Genomic DNA, 18,741 nt, shown 5'->3' with positions numbered 1-18,741 from the left:
GTCAGATTATTTAGGAAGAAGCTGAATATTTCTTTCAGAGGTACACAACTAAATACTGGGGTGGAATAATGTGCAGGTCCACAAAGCCCTGCAGTTCAGACTAATGGAGTATGAAATACAATACACCAAAATGCTGTATTGTATCTCCCTCATGTGGACCTTGGGGGCAAGAGTTTAATAATTCAGGGCCATTAGGATTGTGCCTGTAGTGTCCACATGGGGGAGTTACAGGGAAGCACTTTGATGTGCACTACTACTCACACTTTTTAGGGCACTTATGGTAAAAGTCCTACATGGTTGGCCTGGGTCAGCTGACTTGGCCTTGTGAGGTTTGGGCTGCTAGGTTATAAATCTGCAGTGTAGATGTGTGGGCTCAGGCTGGAATCTGGGTTCTCAGATCCCATAAGGAAGTGGATCTCAGAGCCTAAGCTGTAAACTGAGCCTGAACATCCTCACTGTGTGTTTTTTTAGTCCCATAGCCTAAGCTCCATGAACCCAAGTCAACTGACCTGGGATCTGGGACTCAGTGCCATGGGTTAATTCCAGGGTAGACATACCCTAATTCCAAACAGTGTGGCAGCATACATATGTCATTAGTCCAGGCTCGTGGAGTTACTATTTCCAACAATGCATAGACCTTAACCTGAATCCTAGCTGTAGACACCTATTCCTAGGAAATTTGCAGAAGTTTGGATCTGATCTCTCTGCATAAAGAATCTAACCGGAATCTTGAATTAGCACAGATCCAGATTATGGAAATGTTTAAAATGCGATCTGATTCCAACCCAAATAAAATCATTTATTTAAAAAGTTTCTGTGGTTTGCATTTTCTTGGCGATTTACCCCATCATATTAAATATAAAAGACTGATTTTTTAAGGTGAATTGGAATTTCAAAGTATTCAGTATGCCCTCAACATCAGCAAATTTGCTATATATACAGTACACTAATCCAAGATGACTGAACATTATTTCCTTTTTCATGATCTTCCAGTACTTCTAAAAGGTTCTGAAATTGGGTGCATGTGTATCTATATCTCATTGTGTAGATACTGTAATACAAAAATCCATAAGATCAGATCGTAGCAGGTAAAGACTTTTATAGCTCATTTTAAAGTCACTTATCTTACTTTATTAAAAAATAAAGTTCACAATGAGCCATTTTGATTTTTCTTCTGTTTTTTCAGAAAGAAAAGTTTCTGTTCTATTTATGACATCTTTGGTTTACTCAGCCATAGCAGCCAGTACTGACAGGTAAATGGTACCCATGTTGTCTAAAAGTAAAAGTTGAAAACAATTGCTTTATTAAAAAATAAACCAAGTTTCATTGTTTATTCAGTCTAATCCTAACATTTTTACCTTTCTTTGTCCTTGAAGGAAAAAAAAAAACCAAAGAGGAGGGTCAGTGAAAAAGCAAACACTAGCCATAGATTAAGGGAAAACTAGTTTGTGGAAGAAATGTCTTGACTGAGTGTGTTGTCAAATTCTGTTGTATAATGATCAATTCTTTGACAGAACATCTGCTCATTTCATCTTCTGCAAGTTCAACTCTACATTCTTCTACTATTCTGCCTTCAATATAGAATTACTTGACATATTTTTGGCACTGCAATCCTGTATTTCATATCCAGATAAAGACTTTCATATTTGTGTGTTGCTGTTATGAAGTATTCATGGAGTTGATCTTCCATAAAGATTTTCCCCACACACACAATTTCAAAACCTGAATATTCTTAATTGTAAAGAAAGCATCCCAATCAGCTGTGCAAAAAGTCATTGAAGGATGGCATTTACCCATTATAACATATCTTTGACAATCACTAAACACAGACAAATTCACAGGGCTTTTAACTACACTAGCAAACTTGGACATCAGAATAGAATTTAGGATTAAGAACAGTAGCATTATTCCCTCCAGGCCCTCAGCAATGCCTTGTAAGTTGTGACACATGACTATATACACTTCTGTGGTATAGTTTCTTTTTGAGGTTTTAATTACCATGTCAGTTTGTGTTCTCTTCATCACTTCATCTTTTTATGAAATAGCTTCTACATATTTCTCAATTGTTTACAGATATTTTAAAATTTATATTGTGAATGTTTTTTGTCATAGCTAACAACTGCACACTATAATAAACACTGAGCAGAATTATGCAACTGTAGAATACTGGGCAAAGTTTATATATCATGGATATTAAATTATTAACTGAACCCCCTCTTAGGCTACCTTATTTTTAAAATAATTTCCTAATGCGGTATTTATTCCCATGTTTATTCAGTACCATCAGAAGAATCTTGGACATTGTGTCAACATGACTTTTAGACTGTTGGGTATCATTGGTCTTTGAAGTAAGATTACTGCCATATATCTTAGTACCAGATTTGGCTTCAGTGCTTTCAGTTCTCAAAAATTAAACTAAGTAGGGACAGCTTAGCACTTGAACAGGAAAACTTCATGGAAAAGCCAAGTGCACTATTAAGTAGTCTTTGTAAATTATTTAATGGCCCTCCTCCTTCTATATCACTGTCACTACAGCAACCTGGTGCTTGCGGGGCACATTACAGCTATCTGTGAGATGTAAAGTCATGCTGTTGGATATTTTAGCCATTAAGAAACTTTTTATGACATGTTGAAACTAGCACACCACTTCCACAACATTTGTGGCCTTTGGTGACCAGGACTGAGAGAGACCAGGTAGCAGTATGTTCTAGATAACATTATGCTGTGAGTTAGAATAGTGAACTGACAGAAAGGAAGGAGCTGCATATTTACACATGGATGTTCAGATAAGGGCAATGTCACATCCGAATGGCAGATAGCATCAAGTCAGGCCCTGAAAAGAATGACTTGACAACTTGTGATTGACCAAATTTGGAGATTACAAAAAGCTATGGGAGACAGCAAATGCAGAAGGCAGAAAAATCACAAAATTAGATCTGAACAATTTTGCGATATGGTTGGGCCAGAAAAAAACCCAGATTTATTCTATGGGATTTTGGGATGTTACACTTTGGCCCAAACTCTCTTTTTCTTTTTCTCCCATGTGCAAAGAGTTCTCAGTACTCTCAGCAATTGATTATGAGATGTGTTCATCAAGTGGGGTCAAGGTGCCACCAGATGGGACAGTATACCACATCAAGAAGGTGTGTGTGTTACACCAAGATCCACTGAAGAGGAAGCCTGACTTTGCATGTTTTAGGCAAACTTCTAGAACTGTGATATGCAACCTTTGGGGACTGAGTGGATCTGAAGCTACAATCCTTTGTCCTTGTGGCTAGAAGAGGAAAAGAATCTACAGCACTTATAGGTCACTCTGTAGGATGTACACACACACACACACACACACACACACACACACACACACACACACACACACACACAAAGAATCTCTCACAATGGCTTTATTCCATTTAAAATACTATGTGCAGATCAGGCTTTTAAAATATATTTTAAAGTGAGAGATCAAAAAGAAACAACCAGTGATACAAGGTCTTGAGAAAACGATCTTTCAGGAGAGAGAGGGTAATATCTATCTATCTATCTATCTATCTATCTATCTATCTACACACACACACACACACACACAGTATATATATATTGCCTAAGAAACTAACCTAAGGCACAAGAAACACATAACATTATGAAAACATGAAGGAAGAAAAACACCAATTCGCTGTGGACATTGATGTTCAGATAAGGGTAATGGGCTGCAGATGAAATTATGTTATTGTAGTAGATATTAGGAATATGCTTGTTACTGATACTACTGTAATCAAACATTAGAATAGTGAGCCTTAATGATGCTGTCACTATATGCCTAGCAAAAGATTTGGTAAATTAACAAAGGCGAGAAAGAGCCTCTTTCAGCCTGAAGCCTAGGCCTGAATTAAATTAATCAAGAAGCCTTTTCAGCAAATCCATCCCTACTGTAACTCCATCTAAATCAAAGGAGTCATATCAGAGAAGCATTTATCCAAGTACAAACCAGCTTTCTTTCATTATCTGTTTCCACTTCTTCTTTTGTCCATACCCACAGTCAACTCTAAAGGTACATCTACATAGAAACATTATTTCAAACTAACTACTGTTATTTCAAAATAACTTAATCCGCTTCTACACAGCAGGCAGTTATTTTGAGTTTACTCCGACTCCTGTGACCCTCATTGTATGTGAAGTAAGAGGAAGAGTGTTCTATTTTGAAATAAGTGCTGTATAGATGCTCCCAATTTCTAAATAAGCTATTTCAAAATAAGTTACGCAATTGATGTTGCTCATTTTGCATAGCTTATTTTGAGTTAAGCCCTTCTGTGTAGAAGCTCCTCTATTTTACCCACCCCTCATGCTTGTAATCTCAGCACAGTTTTCAACCCCTCTCGCCTTCTTATAGCCAAGCTCTCACTAAATTCTGCCACTTGCAATAAAATATCAACATCTGTCCTAGGTTCCCAAAACAACTTCTAATCTGTACTCTCCACATCTCACTCTATCCAAATTACTGGCTTTCAAAAGAACCTTCCTCTTTGGCCTCTCAAACCATATCCTTTTATTCACTCATTAGCCTTCTCCTGTTAAAGCATCAAATTCCTTCATTTTCAATGTATTGTACTGTGCAATTTTGCCATCATTTAATCTCTGCTCTCATTTCTTCCCATTTCCCCTCTTTTCCCTATGTGCCTCCCAAACATCTGCCCTTACTGCTCATTTTTTATCTCTCTCCAGTTCACAACTTCTTTTTATAGTACCCTCTAAGACTGGAAAAGTTTGCACTTTGTATAGTAAGAGCAGAAAGCCAAATGCAGCTTAAAGAAACAGTGAGAGTGGCCCTGGGAAAAGCCTAGAGATAGCTTTTTGGGCTGAGTGATGGCTGAAAGGATCTTGGAACTGTGAAGAGACTATCTTTTGGTATTTGATTCCACCTTCATTCAAACAGAATTTTGTACATTCTTGTGAATAAACAGGATTATATCAGAATACCAGACTCCACATCAATTTTTCCTCCTAACACAAACAACCCACAGGACCTAATTGTTTGCGTCAAAAAGAGTAAAAATATCATTGACCATGTCTAGTCTAGGAAAAGAGGTAATGTTTAAAAAATAGCATTAGCTAGCGTGTTTTAACTAACACATTTTAAAATACTACTATAGCCAGGGTTAAATAACTTTTAGAATACTTCAGCTGATTGTTGTCAAACTTAAGTTCAGGGTTGAGATTTCAAAGCGTTCTATGGGATAAGCACATTCACAGAAAATCCACAGCAGCAATATTTATTCAAGACTCATAAGGTGGCAACATGTAGATGTAACCAGACTCCTATCACCCTTTACATGCATATGACAGATGTTAGTCAGGTTAATGCACAACTGGAAGGTGCTCAAATGCTACAGTAATGAGTATGGTATGAGAACCTGTACAGAACAGAATAAATCTAATTGACAAATATATTCTATATATTTAGACATTAACAAAGTACTTATTTTCATGATATTTTGTGATTCATGGTCATATTTGTTCTATATTCCTCATATTTTAAATTTTTATCCCACCAGATAATAAAACTGGTATATTTATTATATTATTTTACTGAGATTCTGCTACCAAACTTCTCTCCCTATAATCAATATGTGAATGTTCTGGGGACTCATATTACAATTTCATTCATTAGTAATCTATTTCCAATTAACATTTCACTTACCAGATTGTATCAACCTTTGCTCCTATCTTGGAAAAAAACCTCACAGATGTTTATGTATCAGAAATCTAAAACAGATAAACAAAAATAAAACAAATAAATAAAATTAGGAGCCTTTACACATGACATTTCATTAAATTTAAGCTTCGTGTGCATATGTGTATCAGAACACAAAATATCCAAAATTGAGACCTGAGTGACAGAAAAATCATTTTGATTTTTTTGTTGTTTCTTTGGGAGGGAGGCGGGAATTTTATTCTTGCATTGGCTACTAAGATTATTGATGAGAACATCTATTAACTGGCTAATTTGCATAAGCCTTCTGCTACTCAAGCTCTAGTAAGCCTTAAGCATTTAATACTGAATTATCTTCTTCGCTATTTTCCAGCACCATGCACCGTTCTCTCTCTTTTTTTCTATGAATATTTGTGGTAGTAAATGCCCTGTAACACAGGAAGAGACTATCCTCTATGAAGTTTTCTGGAGTGATTGAGGCAAAAATAAAAATGTTCTGATATTTCCCTGCAGGAAAGTGGTAGTAGTTTCCTTGGCTTAAATAGGCTTTAACTACATCCCACAGAGCAATGCTTCATAGTATATTATTAGAGTGATCAAAAAGGATCAAAACACATTACTAGGAAGAACTGAATACCAGCCCATATTAAGCACTGCTTTGTGTATTTCTCATCTAAACTTTCCAAAATACGAGTTCCAATACACTTTGTTTGTTTTTCAAAATTTAGTTTGTTTACTATTTGTTCTCTTTTTATTTATTTTAGTTATATTGTGAAATAGGCATTTTCAAGTGTATGTGGCATTTTCAAGTAACTGAATCATAGAATCATAGAAGATTAGGGTTGGAAAAGACCTTAAGAGTTCATGTAGTCCAACCCTTCTTCAAAGCAGGACCAACCTCAATTAAATCATTTAAGATGACCTTTGTCAAGCCTGGCCTCCAAGGATGAAGATTACACCACCTCCTTAGACAACCCATCCTACCACACTCCTTTTGAAATATTTTTTTCCTAATATACACTCTAGACCTCCCCCATTGCAACTTGAGACTCTTGCTTCTTGTTCTGTTATCTTCCATCACTGAGAATAGCCTGGCTCTATACTCTTTGGAAACCCACCCCTCTCGGGTAGTTGAAGGTTGCTGTCAGCCCCTCTTCATTCTCTTCAGAAGACCAAATGAGCCCAGTTCCTCAGCCTCTCCCCATATATCATGTGCTCCAGCATCCCCTAACCATTTATGTTGCCTTTCAATGGATTCTTTCCAATTTGTCAACACCCTTTCTAGTGGAGTGGTGGGGAGGAGGAGGAGAAAAGGAGTGTAGCAAAACTGGACACAACCATCAGATGTGGTCTCATCTGTGCCAAATAAAGGGAAATACTCACTTCCTTCAATCTGATAGCAATGCTCCCACTAATGCAGCCCATTATGCCATTAGCCTTCTTGGCAACAAGGGCACATTGACGACTCATATCCAGCTTCTCATCTACTGTTGTCCCCAGCTCCTTTTCTGCAGAACTGTCACTTAACTAGTCAGTCCCCAGTCTGTAGCAGAGCATGGGGTTCTTCCATGCTCTTCTTCCCAAGTGCAGAATTCTGGACCCTATTCCTATCGTCCAACATATCTACCTTCCCCCAAGTTTATTGTCATCTGTGAACTTGCTGAGGGTGCAATCCAGCCCATCATCCAGATCATTAATGATAATGTTGAAGAAAACAAGCCCCAACACCAGCATGTAATGGATCTGCCACAAGAAAAGAAGAGACAATATCCCTCTGCCTTGAACTAAATCTGTGCTGTGCCCCAAATTCTGCAACTGGAACCTGACTTTGTTATGGTTTCCAAAGCTTTGGATTTCTATGGATCCTAAGTAGGGTCAGCCCGAGCCATTTTGGTGCCCCGGGCCTGGGCACACGGCACCGCCCCTGGGCGCAGGGCGCATGTATGGGCCCGCCCCCAGTGTACACAGCGCATGAGCTACCCAGCTCGGCCCGGCCACCGCTGCTGGTGCGCAGCGCCTGGCTATGCAGGACCCCATGGCCGTTGGGGGAAAGGCGCTGCTGGCCGGCGCCACGGGGGGCTGGCGCTGTGGGAGCCGGGCACATGGCACCTGATGGCAGCTATAAGGGATGCTGAATGCCCCTTACAGCTGCCATCAGGTGCCCCCCATTGGTTGGCTCCCTGGGCAGCTGCCCAGCTCACCCACCCCTTAGTCCGGCCCTGATCCTAAGTATATGAATAACTCTACCAATTCAATAATCCTAAACCATTTCTGACCAGTGGAGAAATAAACTTACATCTTTAAAAAGAACAGCTATATCTAACAAAATAGTCTGAAAATATTCTTAACGATCTACACCTTTCTATCCAAAATGTTAATAAATGAGATCCCATTTCTAAATTAAATGTACCAGCTGGCCATTTGGAATGGAAAGGTAAGACATGAGCATATTTCACTGTAATTTCTAGATAATTTCTCTGTCCTCAGATTTTCTACAGTTGCTCAATGTCTCACAATAATCCTTCCTCCAATACTCATACCTAGTCCAATAATCTATTTTTTTCATTACCAAGCTTAATTTATCTTCTAGAGCTAGGTCAAAGGACTGAATTACAGTCTTAGCTATTATGTGTGAAATTCTCTGGGATACCTGGAACCAAAACATTTCAGGAAATAGTCATCCCTGGAATAATTCCACTGATGGAGTTATTCCAGGGATGAACTTGGCCATTTAAATTTAAATCAATAAAAAATTATCCCATTCCAGGCATCCAATTATTGTTTGTGATGACAATGTGTCCAACTACTAATCAGCCTTTATGGGTTTTTTTGGTTGTCAATAAAATTGCTGAAGCCATCTAACTATAAGTTGCACTGATCACTTTCCAGCATTTAATTCAGAAATATGAAAGGTGATTTAATTAGACCTGGGAGTTAGATAAGCTAACTTCTTATACAGAGCTGGGTTTTTTACTATGTTTTCATGGCTAATGAAAAAATGTTACTTTATGCTGTCCATAGTTTAAATATGAAGGGACTCTGGATATATTTGGGATCTTAAGGAGTCGTGGGAGAGATCCTTTTGCTGTATATCTGTGCCTTTGATGTGTCTTTGTAAAGGGACTTACTCTTCATTTATAATTTTGCATTTACAACACAGCATGGAATAATTTTACACCAATATTTTGTGGGAAATTTGAATAGCTGTACTTTGTTCATTTCCCTCCCATTTGGAATGAGTACCTATGTGTAAAGCAATAACCATAAATGACTAGCTACTGTTCAGATTAAAACTGCATAGATATAGCTTCACATTCTAGTTATTTATTTTCAAGATAGTTCATTCCAGCTCTTCAAACTGGGCCAGCAACACTGGGCTCATAAAAGATCAGGCTATGCCTTGCCATTATGCAGGTGCAAAAATTGGGAAAAGGGCAGAAGTAGTTTTTCCCCTTCTTGTTACTCTTCCCCCTACTCCTGTCCCCTACCTTCCACACACCCCGCCCCCAGCTCAATTACAGATACATTGTTATATCAGCTTCTCACTCCCAAGGAGGCCAAACAAGTAAGGACCATAGCCCCCTGCCACATGTGCACTAGGCAGCGGAACAATGTAAGCTTTACTCTCTCCCCGCCCTGCCCTTGTAAAGGAGTTGCATTGTGTCCTTTGGGAGAAATAAATGTTCAAAGCACTTTATGGAGCTCTCCCACTCATGTTGCCTCAGTGACAGGGGAAATCCCAGAGACTCTGGGACTAGGAACTTCCAAGCCTAGAGGTAACAGGGCTCATTCCTGGCAAGTCTTGGCACAAATTAAGCATTCGACTCATAAATATAAGAAACTCAAGAAACTTATGTTGGAACAGGAGCACAGTGTTAGGTGAATATGATGGATTACACAATACCATTTTGCACCCAGCATGTTTCATTTAGGAGAGGGCTCATTCTCATTTTCAATAACTTCAAATGTTCTTAATCTTAAAATGTTACCATATGGCAGTGCTCCATAACTCCTGAAATACAGCACATGGGACTCCTTTTGTTAATGGATTGATACCTGCTTTATTCAATCTGTGCAGTATATTGATTATCAAATTAAATCTCTAAAAATTAATGGAGGTTCTACATTTCCAAATGCACACAGTGCATCTTTCACAGCATCCTCACAGTAGGAATTTAAAAGGCCCATTTCTCCTTTCACACAAGTTTTGAATAGGTGTTGCTGGTGTTCCCAAGTCAGGTGGAGAAATGCCGGTGAAGGAGGGATAGTACAAGAGATCTATGTGATCTGGAAATCCTCCTGCATAGTGTCCCACTGAGATGCTCTGAACCACCAATATGACTAAGAAATGCACACAGATGAATCTGCCATGCGGACTTTCTTAGATTTCTGATTTATATGCATGTAAGGATGGGACTTAAGAGTATTCTGAGTTACCTGTTTTCTTACTCTTGCTAAGACCTTATACTCCCCCTTTTAGTTATTTCAATTCACCATTTTTGAGGCTCTTCATTTGAACTCTTCTCTACTTCTCTCTAGATTTTAGTCTGTCAAGCATTCACTAATACAAGTGTTTCAAATGGAAACCCTTGCTAAGCTGATGAGGCACAATTATAAAGCAGACACATCTGCATTAAAGTTTTACATATTTGTTTACTAACAGAATGAGATGAGATAAACAGAACATACGACAAGGAAGTGAGGATTAAAAAAATAAATCTCTCCAGAGACTAACCTAATAACTTGCTCCAAAAGCTCTCATAAATTATTAGCTTTGAAATCATTCAAAGTGTCTGAAACATAGTATGTGTCACTGATATACTTGAAGTTCACCTAAGAAACTTGTATCATCAAAATGTGCAGACAAAAACTGCCAGCAGCTACGCCACCTTGCAATCAATCACATCTCTGTTTCAGAATTATAAAGTGTCTGAGAGCCATAATTTCGTCTGCTTTCAGCTGCATACATTTAAAACTTCATATTCTTATGGCGGAAGGAAAAAAGACTGAGAAGATTTGTCAGGTTTAGTGCCCTCCATCTCATGATCTCTAGCTTAAAAGCACTTTCAGAAAAACTTGATATGTTCTTTTAAATTAATACAGGGTACAGAGATACAATATTTTACATTGTCATGTGAATGTATTGTTTGTGAAAGGTGACAGGCCCAGAAATGCGGATCCCCATTTAGGCATGGAAGAGACAGTATGGGTAACAGCTGTGCAAGCACCTCCACATTGCCCATTGAACTGATGTGCCAAACTACTCCTGGATGGGCCACTTCTAAAGGTGGAGGAAATAATCAGCCTCCATGCCCACCCAATGCATTGCTATATTATACTGTGCACCTGCATGCTAAAAATCACAGGAATAACATTATATATATTAATACAACCATAATAATAAGCAGGTTAGTTTATGCAAGTCTCATGAGGACGTATAAGACAGCCTTTTAATTCCAGATATTTTAAATCAATACAAATAGTGCAGGTAATTGATCACTATTTTCACCTGTATTTAACGATTCAGAGTGACTTAATCTGTGATTAGCAAGCTATATGGGTACCTGGCTTCGCATGTAGAGTAGACACACACACCTAGTGGAATCTACAGTGCCCTAGCCTACTTCCGATGAAACTAATGACAAAACTCCCATTGATTTCAAAACTACAGGACTGGGAAAATAGTGCTGTCATACATAAGTTGCCCATAATCTTCCACTCACTCATCTTCTCTGTCCACTCCAAATCTATGTCAGTCTCCAGTTTACATTTATGTTTAGATACACAAGAGTGTTCTGAACAAAGCAGCAGCAAATAGAGCTTTGTGAAGTACTTTTCCTAATTGCCTCCTTATGACTCTGACTTCTGCATAAAAATTAACTCATTAACTTCATGAGAGAGCCAACCAGACACACAATAAACACAAGCCTAAAAAGGAGGACAACAGAGGAAGCATCCACTCTGTACCAGATATGGCTAGTTGGCCAAGTGCATAGAAATTTGGAAATGTGACTTTAGTGCTGAAGCTGGAGATGATGATGCAGCTGAAGTGAGGTAAAGGTGTGAAATGAGGCAGCAAGGCACTTATTTGCTACTCTGTCTCAAGGGAGAGGAAAGACGGGGAACTTCTGCCTTATTTAAATCCTACCAATATGTCACAATTTGCCTACAAAAGCAAGACAATTTTTTTGAGACATGAAGAATGAAACAAATATCATAGAAAAAGTAGCCAAGCATGAAAGGAATAGTCTCATGAACTAGGTCCACCCTGTATAATAGTGAGCAAAGTGCTTCATTTCCATGTTGAGTGTAATACAGGAAAGTGATCTGTATCCTACACATCAGATTTTCCCCCCCTCCCTCCCACCTTGCATTTCTCCACATGAATCAGAGTACCAAAGTGCTTCCTGTTCTGAGCTACAGGACACATGCTGGGTACAGCTCTTGAAGTGAGCTCAGCAAGGGTTGGAAGCAGGCAACACTGTGAGCTAATGGAAGAATAATTTAAAGCAAGCTTGGATAGTTGGGGGTGGGAGGAGGACCCACACATAGTAAAAATAAGGTTTGCTTTTCTTGTTTCTGTTACTTGCTGTTGGTAATTTCAGATCTTTCATTTCAAAATCTATTTTGAATCATGTCTGGAATAGTAAAGTGTATTTAGCTTTTATCTGTCACTTTTTGATAATTTCTATTAAACTAATTTTCAGAGTATTGATGGAAACTCTATAAAGAATAATTACAATCAGTTAAGAACAGTAATTTGGAATATGTTGATTTATTATTGTAGAGATTTCCATATATTATTTCAAATTTCTTTCGTAGTAGAGAATACTCCATACTCCATAATTTCTGATTAAATTCCATTTTATGATCCCTCCCTCTGTTTTGAAAAAGATATACATTGTTCTTCTCCTGCACTCCAAGAATATGTTAACTTATTCCAAAAGCAAAAGTGTTTTTCCAGTGCAATAATATAGCTAGTTTACTTGGCTATTACTTTACAATGGCTATTAGTCAAATAGGAAAAACTTAAAAACAACAAATAGTCTAGTAGCACTTTAAAGACTAACAAAACATGTAGATAGTATCATGAGCTTCCGTGGGCACAGCCCACTTCTTGTGCCCACGAAAGCTCATGATACCATCTACATGTTTTATTAGTCTTTAAAGTGCTACTAGACTATTTGTTGTTTTTTAAGTTTTTCCTGTTACAGACAAATTGGCTACCCCCCTGAAGCATTAGTCAAATAGACAGGAATGCAACCTCATTCTTGCAGTGGCCCTAAGTCTCTGACTCCAAGGGCATGTCTAAACCACATCCCTCTTTCGAAAGAGGGATATAAATTAGACAGATCGAAATTGCAAATGAAGCCAGGATTTGAATTTCCTGTGCTTCATTTGGATAATGGCAGCCATGTGTTCTTTCGAAAATGGGGATTTCAAAAGAGAAACCGCTGTCTAGATGTGGTTCTTTGGAAAAAAAACACCCTTTCAAAAGATCTTGTACTCCTCATTTTTTGAGGATCTAATTTGATCTGCAATTTCAATCTGTCTAATTTACATCCCTCTTTTAAAAGAGGGATGTAGTTTAGACATGCCCCCTGAAAGGGAAGATGGAGTAGATCTCTCCAAAATTGCTTTGTTCTGTACAAGGACTCTGAAGCTTTGGTAGTGACCAGTCTCAGAAACAGGATACTAGGCCAAAGAGATCATTTTTTTCTGACCCAATGTGGCACCTCTTGTGTACTTACTTAACATTTGTGTTCACAAATTTGATGCATTATGGTGACACTGGATTTTATTTTCTGCATACTTTAGGATATATTCTTTAATTGTAGGAAACTGATGAATTTCCAGAACCTCATTGGCTCCCTCCAAATATCACCTCTTTCTCTAGTTCCTAACTCTTCTGTAACCCTTGCAGTCCACAAACTGTTTGGGTATGCTTTTTAAATTACTGTGATAAGTACTTAAGATTTTGCAGTGTAAATAACTGTACCCTGTTATTTATACAGGCAGCAGCATTCTGATAGAGCGAAAAAAGTACAAATAGACATCTCATCTTGTACATGTGATGTCTAGATTACAGGTTTATGTACCCTTGATTTATGTACCTAATTATTTTCTTTATTAATTCATTTTGGTGTGAATTTAACAGTCTTCAACCACCAGTTTATTTCAGTTTGCGGGCGGGCAAAGTTCATCATAACAATTAAGGCCTATTCTCTCAGATGAGAGAAAGGACAGAATCAAGCATTTAACATATGGGGGATAAAATGTGAAAATAGGGAGAGGGTTACAGGTCACTAGATCAAAATGAGGGATCCAGCAGTATATGCCAAACAGTGAATGCCAGGATGCACCCACTGCTCTAAGAAAGAGTCCAAGGAGTCAGTGGATGGTGAACGTCACCACAGTCTTAGAAAAACTCTCCCCTGCTGAGGCTTCTCCTCATTAAATGAGCTAACGAGGACATCTTCTGACATTGTGGGGCATAGTGCAGGGAGTTTATAAAAGAACAGGTGTTGGAAGAAGTGTATTCAGAACTTTAATAAGCAGTTCTGGGAGAGATGGAAGTGGGGTTGCAATCCAGTCCATTGCAGGTAGGTGAGCCTCAAGGTCTCACACTGGTACGAGGAGGGACACGTAATGGGGATATAAAGTCAGATTTCCTTGGAAGTTGTTACATAATGGACTTGAGATCAGTTCTATAGTCACTTGTGGCATAATCAAGAATAGACCCAACTCCACCTTCAGCCTCAAAAAATTAAACTCTTCAATAATCAACTGAATAGTTTTATAACTATAGCAGTGATTCCTCATGCAATTCTATCAATGTGTCACAATACTGATATTGAAGGATCATGTGTAAGTGTGAGAAAATACTTGAGTGCTTGGTCTTTTTTTAGATTCTGCCAACAAAGATACCAATTCGTGCCAGCTCTGGAAGTTTGATATTGTTGTATTTGATGCTAATAGCAAAAGTGAGATTTTGCAATCTACTAAACAAAATCAGAAAGCTTTTTAAATATCCAAACATTTTCAAATCTGCAGAAAAGTTTGGCCTAGGTTGACCTCAAGGACCTGTCAAAGACTGGTGGATGAGAGAGGAAGTTTTCATTTGAACAGAACTGGATAGCCAATCTGCAGTGACAGTAAAGCAGTGTAAAATTTTATAGGGCCCTCTGTAGATAATGCAGATCAAAAATAGTCAGCATGAGGCCTCTGTTTCATCTTATTAATTCTACTCTCAGTCTGCTAGGGGTAACATCTCCACTTCCTTCCACAATTTCATCTAATTTAATTAGTTATTTTGCTGTAGTTAAACACCTCATATCTTTTCGGAGGTGTTTAACAGATACAGTTATTGTCAGGGTAGCAGCCACTAGTCGTCTCTGGTGGATTTTCTTTTTAACACTGGGCTTTTGTAGTCATAGGCTCACATGCACTATATTCTATGTTTTACAAGACAGAAAATATTTTTGTAGCTGCCCAATGATCTCACATTATTTATCACATATAAATTGCAGTGTGGTTATTTTTGCTCTACACAAAAATATTTTAAGAAATATTAACAAAGGCCTTGATAGCGCACTAGGAGATGCTAGCACAAATCTCTATTCTTGTTCAATTCTGCACAGATATGGAAGTCCACTGTGGAGGGTGAGTTGTGAAACTAGAATTATTTTCTTTGCAGGGAAAATAAGCTCTGAGATCAAGGAAACTAGTTGGGGCACATAATTCCACAACAGTGGACCCTGATGTAGCAGCGGAGCCTGAGCTGGTTACTGTGTGAACCAGAGAAACCCACTGAACTAGATAAACCCCCTAATTTGCAAATAAAGCACTTAACAACTCACTAGTCTCTGCACATAAAAGAGCTTGCATGGTCTCAGAATAGGTATCATAATTTAATTACTCAAAAGATTATATTTGAAGACTTTTTCTTTGAATCAATACACACTGCAGATCAATTTTCTCTTTATGATTATTCCTGTACTGAGAATTTCATTTGTTCATGCATTCATTTGTAAAAATTGACCACACCAAAGGAAGAAACAACATCAGATTTCTATGTAGTGATTTGAGTGTCCTTTTAAAACCATCAGCTGATGCTTGAGTTAGGAAGATGCTTTAATAATAGCAGTGTCTGGAAGAAGTCTTTTACTATCCTATGAGCAGGCTATGTCCAAGGATCAGTATTTGCTTCTCTAACTCAGCTGAATATGATTTGAATTAAGAAAAGAAATACATACAAGTAGATCAAGTGAGAAAACAACTTGGTTACTACAGCTTTAAGCAGCAGTCTATTCTTCACTGCAGCAGTGTGCTGATGAGAGATCACTTCCCAAGATCATTACTGAAAATAAGTTCCCTAGTAAAAATTAATCTATTGGTGCTCACATTATACAAGATTTCAATTATTCATTCATCTTATTTATTACCTAATATATGTAGGGCTACTTAGTCGTCTAGCTGTCCTGCCTTTAAGAAGTATGTTTCTCTGAGTACCCAGAAAGAAATAATAGTTTAATACTCTTTAGCCTGATATTTAGGATACTGCTTTAAAAAATGTAATTGTTGTTTTTTCCCACTCCACTGCACAAATTAAGAAAACAATCGTACACAGTGTTTTTTCAACTTGCTAAGGTTAGTGAACTATTAAAGAGAACAACACTTAATGTACCAGAAAGAGCAGATGAATGCAATTCTTTAAATTACAGTAGGATGAGCCCTGTGAAAGCTAGCTTTTGCATCCTTTTCGGTTGATTCCAATTTTTTATAGCCATTGAGTGTGACGTTTATTTCAGCTAGCCATCAGAAAATGAAGAATTCTGTCTTCTGTCAGGTTATCTATTCAGAAGTACCAAAAGAATTTAGTTGCTTTGCTTCTTTAACTTTAAGATAAGATTAATGCCATTTTCCCCAATTTTTTGCTCTATGAGGAAGATAAATATTATCAAAACTACTCTTTGTATCCTTGTCACACTGAACTAGGATTACCAAAGTTATAGAATGCTAGTTTTAACAAAGTGCAACTGTGTCTTTTACATCACCCATCTATATTGGTTCTTAAACTGCACCCTCCACCTTGGTATTTTAGCACTTTGATGACAAACACTATGTTGTGTTTCATTTTCAAAGATTTCAAACCAAAGCCAGCATGGTAAATATAAATATAAAAACTATAAAAAAGTTTGTCCTGTCAATCTTCAATGAAATCAAGGAATTGGGGTATAAAAAATTCCCATAATGCTGCACATATGCTACCCTGAATCTTCATGCAATGCTGCCAGCTACAATTTACATTTACTAAAAAAAGGAAGATTGAGAAATATATTATTATGGATAAATTTCACATCTATGTCTGCAAAGATTAGAGAGATGGAATGAACATACTGCCACAGAATAAGTTTCGGTTTAACAAGCAGTATCAAGTTCAGCCCTTTCCACAGACAGGACTGCAGTCTTGAGAAAATTATTCCCTCTTTATTTTGGGTCTGGACTTTCATTTTAATTAATTATTCACTTCTCTGGACCTTCTCCTATTGTAAGGTGGTTTGAATGCTTTTGAACTCTCATGGTTTATCTGCAGATTAAAGAGTAGCTCAAAAGTGCCTAACCCCTTTTGTTTTCTTTGAGTTATATATCAAATCATTTCCATTTTTGTTAAAGGATATTCTAGCTGCCCTTTTCTTCCAAGGCACTTTAGTTTTTCTTCTTGTTTGAGATTAAAAAGTGTGGTTTGATCCAAGGAATGCAGTTATGCACAAGAGACTGCTCTCTACTAAATTAGAAGGTTTCTCACGCAGTGCATCCCTGCCTTTTGATTGGTGGGGTAAGGGTCTATGATTTATTATTTAGCATCACTTTCATACTGTATATGAAATTCACAAGTTTTTAAAAATAAAAATTCAATGTAATGTGATTTAAATCATAAGAATAATCTATGTTTAACAGTGTGTGTGCATTTCTATCTGTAAGGATAGATTTAGAGTAGCCCATCCCACACACCATTATTCAGCAAAGCAACTTGTGGCAATCTGAAGGTTTGGATCTATAATTTAAACCACTACAATCAAAGAAATGATGACTAACTACAGGCTGGGATTATAATTGTTCACTTACTCAGCTCATCAACAATTACTTCTGCATTGCTGTGACACAACTGTCAGATGGGCTATTATGGATAGATTCTCCACTGACTTTTGCTTTGTGTAGTCTTTTGTATAAACCAAATGCAAAGTGAAGATTAAAAAAAATGAATAAAATACAAATTGGAGGCCTTTGCACCTACTTTATGCAGGGCGGATTAATACAAAAGGTGAAAAACTGTGGAGAAACAGACCCTTTCTTTTCTAAAAACTAATATAGTTTAAAACAGTGTCAGAAAATACCCCAGAAGTCTTTTATCAATAATCGTAATAAATAAAAGTGTTAAATTGCAACCAATTCTAGCTGAAGAAAAAAATATCCAAGACCTACATACTGTGCCTCCAACCAAAGCTTTTTACACTTCATTTAACCTACATTTTCTATCTCAAAAAAGCCCCACTCACCCTTACCTCCTGAATACTAGGTTGAACTTCTCTAATCTGGCACTCTCTGGTCTGGCAACATCTGTGGCCAATGTGATCTTAGCCAGATAATCATTTATCATGGTTTTGGCCAAGTTTCCCATGGTCCCATAAAATTTGTTTGCAGCGACCAGTCCTGGCTTTCAGTGTTCTCTGCTATTATTTAGTTCTAATTTACCCCTAAATGTCTTCTAAGAGCCCAACAAGCGGCAGAAGTGCTGGTAATGTGCTAGACAATATTGACTTCCTGGGGTCCTGCAAATTCTCTTTGGCAAAAGACAGATTCCGAGGGTGCTGGACCAGAGAGGTTCAGCCTGTTCTGTGTAAATGTAGTATTTCATTCAACCACACAAGATGGCATACAAGCGCACACATCCTAACTCATCCATCATCTGCTGCTCCTGTTTCAATCCTGGATCAGTTTCATACAGCAGAAAAAGTCCTGCCAAGTCTCTC

The 18,741-nt window shown here is 37.7% G+C and overlaps 1 protein-coding gene across 2 annotated transcripts in view; it reads right to left on the bottom strand.

Moving 5' to 3' along the window:
- The window catches only part of TENM3 (teneurin transmembrane protein 3), a 2,294,790-nt gene that overhangs the window by 1,051,489 nt on the left and 1,224,560 nt on the right, over positions 1 to 18,741 (bottom strand). For both annotated transcript variants that reach the window (XM_075930244.1, XM_075930245.1), the window contains one exon: positions 5,696 to 5,760. The gene's annotated coding sequence lies outside the window, so the exon portion shown is untranslated. The remainder of the gene's footprint in view (positions 1 to 5,695; positions 5,761 to 18,741) is intronic.

Source organism: Pelodiscus sinensis, chromosome 5 (genome assembly GCF_049634645.1).
Source record: "Pelodiscus sinensis isolate JC-2024 chromosome 5, ASM4963464v1, whole genome shotgun sequence".
NCBI lineage: Eukaryota > Metazoa > Chordata > Testudines > Trionychidae > Pelodiscus > Pelodiscus sinensis.
The sequence above is the reverse complement of the archived record's forward strand: the minus strand, read 5'-3'. Positions and strand labels throughout refer to the sequence as shown.